This window comes from Myotis myotis, unplaced genomic scaffold (genome assembly GCF_014108235.1).
Source record: "Myotis myotis isolate mMyoMyo1 unplaced genomic scaffold, mMyoMyo1.p scaffold_m19_p_15, whole genome shotgun sequence".
NCBI lineage: Eukaryota > Metazoa > Chordata > Mammalia > Chiroptera > Vespertilionidae > Myotis > Myotis myotis.
The window spans coordinates 24,061,640-24,068,528 of NW_023416319.1; the positions used below are offsets into that span (position 1 = coordinate 24,061,640).

At 47.4% G+C, this 6,889-nt stretch overlaps 1 pseudogene; it reads right to left on the reverse strand.

Moving 5' to 3' along the window:
• Nucleotides 1–539: 539 nt before the first annotated feature.
• LOC118670313 lies at nucleotides 540–5,432 on the reverse strand (annotated as a pseudogene).
• Nucleotides 5,433–6,889: the final 1,457 nt, after the last annotated feature.

A 6,889-nucleotide genomic window follows, 5' to 3' on the forward strand; every position in this document is an offset into this window, starting at 1 on the left:
TCCTAGGGGTCACCTCCTTCTACAATACCTGTTCTCCCCCTGAGTCTTTATTCCATCTTTTAAAAAACACCACCAAAAATATAAGTAAAAACAACACAAAAAAGCACTCTATACAGGACTAGACTTGGGCGCTATTACTGTTCCCTTCTGCCTGGGGGCAGAGTCAGGACTCGGGGACAGTCTCTAAATGGATTGCTTTTGTCCTAGACACTCTCTTTCCCTCCTAGGCCCAGCTTCCGAAGTCTTCAGTGCAGGGATCTAGAAGGAGAGAACCAGGCTGGGCTGCTCCTTCAGGCGAGGAGACGGTGGCTGTGGCATCCATCAGACCCTGGATCTGCTGGGTAGGGCTCCTCTTCCAGCCAGGCTGGGCCCCTCCCAGCCACCTGGAATTAGAATAGAAAGGAAGGTTCCTAGCATGGCAGACCAACTGGATGTGGTCCTAGGGCCTTCTCCCCATGGCATCCCTACACAGGCCAGAAGTCAGGTCTTCCTCACTCCTCGAGGGGTCAGCAGGGCCTAACTGGACTCGGCCTTCTGGCTCACACTGGCATGTCCAGGCCCACATACTCAGGGTTTTCTGCTGGAGGAGTCCCTTCAAAGGTGCTGGGTGGAGAGCCCTACTCTGGTGGGTCCTGGTCCCAGTAATAGAGGTTGTCAAAGGCTGAGCTGAAGGCTAGAGGAGGGTGGAGCTGAGAGGCAGCCCTGCCTTAGGGTGTCAAGTACTCAGTATTCTCCATGGCAACCCCAAAGGCAAACCGTCTTTGATAACCCCATTCTTCCCAGGGGAGAGAGACTTGGGAGAGAGGGTCTTGGGCCTTTCTAGAGTGGCACCTGCAGGTTGAGGAGGAGGCAGAGGGTGCTCTAGAGGCGAGGGGAGCTTTGGGTGAACTTCTAGCTGGTTCATGTATTCCAGCTGGGGCTGCACCTTTGTGGGCAACGTAGCCATAGATCTCAGGGAGTAGGGATACTGTGGGGTCTAAACTGTACTGCTGTGGAGGGCTGGGGTCATGTGGGGGGAGGCTTGGCAGTTCCTGGGTTGCCTTCATTCCCAAGTCACCGTTGAACACATCAGAGCCCACCCCTTCTGAGGGTGCCAGGGGATACTGGGGGCTCCTCCTCAGAGGGCTCCAGCCCCAGCATCAGTTCATCACCATCACTCCTGGTATTTGAGTGGTGATGCCTGCGGTGGGCCATGCCCCCAGCACCTGGGGCAGGGATTGGGCTGAAGAAGCCTTGCTGGGGTACCAGGCATTCCTCAGCACCCACCAGGTTCCCCGTGTCATCATCCACCAGCAGTGATCAGTAGAAGGTGCTGTCAAAGGGCTGGCAGGGCCCAAGTCCTCACTCTGGATGATCACGAAGTGCTGGGGGATCTCTGGCCATGCGGGAGGATCTGGCCACCAACACCCAGAACCAAGGCCGATGTTCAGAGTTAATCATCCCACATTTGGCCATGATCCTGCAGACGCTGATGCTGCAGATGGGGGCAGAGCAGCCCTTCCTCCTTCTCCAGCAGGTCATATTCCAGGCTGGGATCCCATCATAAGGTTTGGTTCCCAAAGTCCTCACCTCCTATATACATAGTTCCACACATCACTCTGGTTGGTGAACCATCGGCGGAGAATGGACTCTGGCGCCGTTCACTTTTGGGCACCTTGCCCCCATCTCAGCAGTGTCCAGCAGCCGAGCCAGCCCAAAGTCTGTGAACGTGATGTCGACATGGTTGGGACTCTTGACCAGTATATTCCGGGCAGCCGGCTCCCTGTGCTGCACGTCCTCCAAGTAGCTCATTCCCTTGGCAATCTGCACAGACCAGTTCAATAGGTCCTGGGAGCCCAGGCGCCTGCAGTGCTCTTGGACATGGTCTAGGAGGCAGCCACAGGGCATAAGCTGTCTCACCAGCTGCACGGTGGATGCCCAGGAGGTGTGACACGTATGGAGAACACCCCCAGCCATATATGCTTCATCCAAGATCATAGGCAACTTTTTTTGAGTAGCTCGACTTGAAGCTTATCACATTAAGGCTAAGAACTTTGAAAGTGTGGGTGTGGAGTGTCCATGATTCTCTGCGTGGTACTGGTGAGAAGAGGCTTCCAGGACCTTTAGAGTGTGTGATGTAGGAATCAGGTGAAGATTACATGTGGGAAAGTGCTTTGTAGACCATGGAGGGAAGAATTGGGTGAGGACTTAGACACTTACAGCCAGAACACACTGCAAGAGTTAAAAATGGGCCTCTTGCAGGCTGGGGTCCTACTGTTTATTTATAGACATGCCTGGGGGAGTTAGAGAGGGGAGGGAACGCAAAGAATGTGTTTCTTGCAGGAGTGTGTGTGTGTGTGTGTGTATGTGTGTGAGAGAGGGGAGGAGGGGGGAGTCTCCCAGGTTCAGCTTTTTCTGGGCTTCCCTTTACCACATACACCCTGCCTTCTCCCTTCTCCCCCTCTACTCCCTTATCTCCCAGCTGTCTTAGTACTACCAGTCCAGTCTGGATACCCTGTCTGACCTTGAACTATCACTCAATCCTTCTGGGTATTGCCCTAGCCAGGGAAAGCCGAGTCCTGGCAGAGGCTATGCTGAAAATAATTCACTATGAAAGCTGGGCTTGTTCTCTTCAAAGGGTGAAGCAGGCTAATGGGAAGGGATGAGCCAGTTCCCCCTCTCCACCTCACTCCCCCACAAGTCTTCTTTCTCTTGGAAACTACCTTTCCCCTTCCCAGGATGACCCCTGTTCTTAATGAAATGGGAGAAACAGAACGTCAAGTCTTGTTTCCTTTCCAAATGAAAAGAATAGCACGCTGAAGCGCATTTTAAATGCTGGCTGGCAAGTGTGTGGTGGGCTGGGGGAGGGGAGGAGGCTGACTTGCCCTTTCTTTGCTACATATCTGGGAACCTAGCCTCCTCGTACTTTCTCCATGGAACTTGAAGGGCAATGTATCATTGTGGGAGAGGTACTGCATTTTCTCCAAATAGAAACCTCGCCTTTCTTAGGGTCTTCTTCATTTACAAGGTCAATTGTGTTCATTGAACATGTTAGTATTTAGAAAGACAAAAATTGGGCAGGACCCACCAAAGAATTTTTATTTAAGACCCCTGCTGAAATCCAGGGCATGTGACCAGGATAGCTGGAAAAGAAAAGGAAGGCTTTAAATATCGGGAACTGTAAGGAATTGAATGAGTGGTGTGCTTAGGAATGACTTCTTGAGTAGAGACATGAATTGGTGGAATTTGGACAGACAGAGAGGAAAAGAGAGTGTTCTGGAAGGACAAAGAGCAAGTGCAAAAGCAGAAAGGGGTGTGGCTATGGTGTGGTGGGAAAGCAGAGCGATAACCACGCTTGACCATGATGCTGGGGGCTGCAGTAAGGTCAGGTAGAAGTGAATAATGAGGATTGAGGAAAGTAGTCTTTTCTCTCTCTAGCTAATAGGGAGACAGAGTTAAGTTCGTCTATTTGGAAGAATGCAGTGAGAGCAGAGGGTTAGAAAATTTAGCCAGGATGGCTCAGGGAGAGAGAGAGAGATAAATGCAGAAGTTTAGGTGGGGGGTTGGGAGGTGGGGTCATTATAGTCACCCAGGTGAGAAGGAATAGACGCCTCGCCTGGGGTGGGCAGTGGGCCTTACTGAGTGAGGAGGGTAAGGCAGCCCTAGCCCTTCTGAGGGAGCTGCTTTTGTGGCCTTTGAGTGCAGAGAGAGAAGAGATTCTTGGCTGGGCTAACTTGGGCATAGTTGTCCATTTATGAGAAGAGGTTTGCTGCTTACTTGAATAGCTCATATGACAGTGCTGGGTGCACAAATGCCCTTAGTGCTTCCTAACGCTCAAAGGAAGGGTATAATATCTGTGGCTGCTTATTTCTAGTGGTTTGTTTTGTAGTTCGCAATAATGGCCCAGAACCGAAGGTCAGTGCACATGCTTTTTATTTAACTTAGTACATTGTGTTTTTAAAAAATCATTATTGTTGAGACTATTACAGGTGTCCCTCCCCCTCCTCACCATTGCCCTCTTTCACCGAGTTCCTGCCCTGCCCCAGGTTTTCACCATCGTATTGTCTATGTCCACAGTTAGTGCATATATGCATATAAGATCTTTGGTTAATCTCTTCAAATGCCCCCCCCCCCTCCTCCTTTCCTCTGAGATTTACCAGTCTGTTTCATGTTTCCATGCCTCTGGTTCTATTTTATTCATTAGTTTATTTTGTTCATTAGATTCCTGTTTTGGTTAGTTTATTTTTTTTTAGCTTAATACGTTTTTCTTCATGGGAAATCCAATCCTCATAACTCCAATTACTAACTCTTTCATTAGACAGGAGTCATATGTTTATCAACCATTTTGTTTCCAAGAGCCTGTAACTGAACAATGATGACTTCTGAACAGTCAAATGGTCAATGAAGAACTTGCACTAAAGTTTATTGTAAAGAGGCATCTTCCTTAAGGACTTTCTGACTCAAAGCATGTTTTCTATTACTTTGCACACAATTCTAATTAAATTACCTTCTTGTTTCCTAGCCCACAGATCAATGAAGGATTAGAATGGGTTTGTGTATGTCAAAAAAGTGTGTGTGTTGGTAAATGTGTGTGTGTGCGGTAGGTCATATTGGCAATGGTGAAATGAAGTAGTTAATAATCAGATAGAAAGGGATAAGATAAGACCATTCTATGTGAGTTATTAAGAGAAGGTTAAGTTATATTTAAAATATTCTGTTTAAGGAGACTGAGAAGGACATAAGACTTTTCAGAAAGATTTCCATCCTTATGAGGGATAATAAATTCAAATGTCTTCAAGAGCCAGCAGGTAATATAAATTAGTGAAATGGAGTGCATATATACAATGGAAGGTGTGGTGCAGTCAAAGCCATGGAAATTCAATTAAAAAAAAACACTGTCAGTGCCAATTAAAACATATGCCAAGCTGAATTAGCCATCAGGCTGACAATGTGCAATTTCTGATCTAGGTGCTTAACTAGTGCTAGAAGATTTGAAAAGTCCTGAATGAGGGAGAGTTCACTTCCTACATGCAGGTAAATGAGTTGTTAGTCTACATATATGTAGGTTCAGGTGGCATGTCTAGCGATGGTGAAGTCTGTTTATTGATTTAGGCTGGCAGACTATCACAGGTTGTGATGGCCTTTAAGAGTTTTTCCTTTACATAGTTAGCAAGAAGTTTATAAGTTTTAAGAAATATAAAACTGGCTGAATTGTGTGTAAGATCTCTAGAAGAATTGTAGGAAAACAATTCTAAATAATAAGATCAAAGAGATTGAGACCCAAGTGAAACTCAATGATGAAGACAGACCATTGAAGAAAAATGATGGAAACAAAAAGAAGATCCAAATGTAGTTGGACTGTTGAATTAGAAGTACAGGATACGAATAATCAACGTGTAGGACTTGACATGGAAGAGCATGAGATGGGGAGCAAATTGCAGCCCCACGACCATCTCTTCTCAAGCGCACCGCCACCCGCCCCTCTCCGCCTCCCTTCCCTCTGGAATTGTAAGGAGTGGAATGAGTGGTGTGCCTGGAGCAGCGCCTGGTACCAGGTAGGAATTCAACACATTGTTGAATAAACGCCTCTTCTCCCATTTGTACAAAGAGGCCTTTTAGCTTCTAAAAAAGACAGGTCCCTATATCCTTTGCCTTTTTAATGACCACAGGAATGGACTTCTGACACAATTTGCTTATATATGCCAAAATGATTTTGTCACTAATTACATGTGGGAATTGAGAATTTCCTCAGTTGGATTTAATGTATTATATTTGAAAACAAAATGAATTGCTATTATAAAAAGGCAATATATGAATACATATATCAATATATGAATAAATAAAACACGCCCATCTTTTCTAATAACTACTAAAGGCTGCTTAAAAAGTATGTTATGTCATATGTAATGATTTTGTTCCCCTTAAGTGAAAATTATTTCCTATTGCAGTTTTTTTAATTGCCTTTGGATGAAAGGAATGACATTGCCCTTGCTTTTCTGATGCTCCTTTCCCCCAACCCTAAGGAACAGTCAATTGTAATATATTAAAGACCTGGAAATACCGGCAGATACTGAAAGGCAGGAGGTCCAGAGGTGAAAATCAACAGAAGTGGATTTCATCCCTGCTTACCTGTTGGAATCACCCGAAAGCTTTATAAACACAGGTGCCCAGGCTTTTCCAAAAGAGAGTGTTAATGAATTGGGTTGAGGCCCAGGCACCTGCATTTTTAAAGCTCTCCGAATGATTCTCTCGGACAGCCAAGGGTGGGAACCTCTGATCTACAGGAACCAGAGGTGGGCTGCAAAGGTTGTTAAGATGCCCCAAAGATAGGGGGCTAAAGTGCAAGAGAGAAAGACCAAGAGCATCGAGAGAACAATTATTGCTCTCCCATCAAGGCAGGGTCCAGAAAAGAGGCAGCTTCCTATTGTCCCAGTCTTTATTGCCTTTGTTCTACTTCCCTGGCACGAAAGAAAGCCCATGCATACTGGATGCTAGAAGTAGCTGGAAAGTGCGAGTGGAGAATAGAAACAGTGGGGCAGAATCTATATAATAAAGAGGTGATATGCTAATTTGTCCATTATGGTGTCCCAGTCACGACCAGTCTGTGGGCAGGGCCAGGGGCGGGGACTTCTGCCCCCAGTGCTAACATCAGGCTGCCTGCATGCATCCCCATTCAGCACTGGTATGACACTGTGGTGGAGGGGGAGGCTGGGCTTGACAGGGGACCTAAGGCCACGCCCTCTGCCCCAGTTCTGGGCCAGGAGACCTCAGGCTATGCCTCCCCCTCCCCCCACCACTGCTCTGGGCCGGGAGACTTCAGACTGTGTTGTCCTCCCTGCCCCAACCCCCCCCCCCCCCCCCCGCAGGGCTTGACAGGGCTGGGGGACCTGAGGCTGTGCCTTCCGCCTGG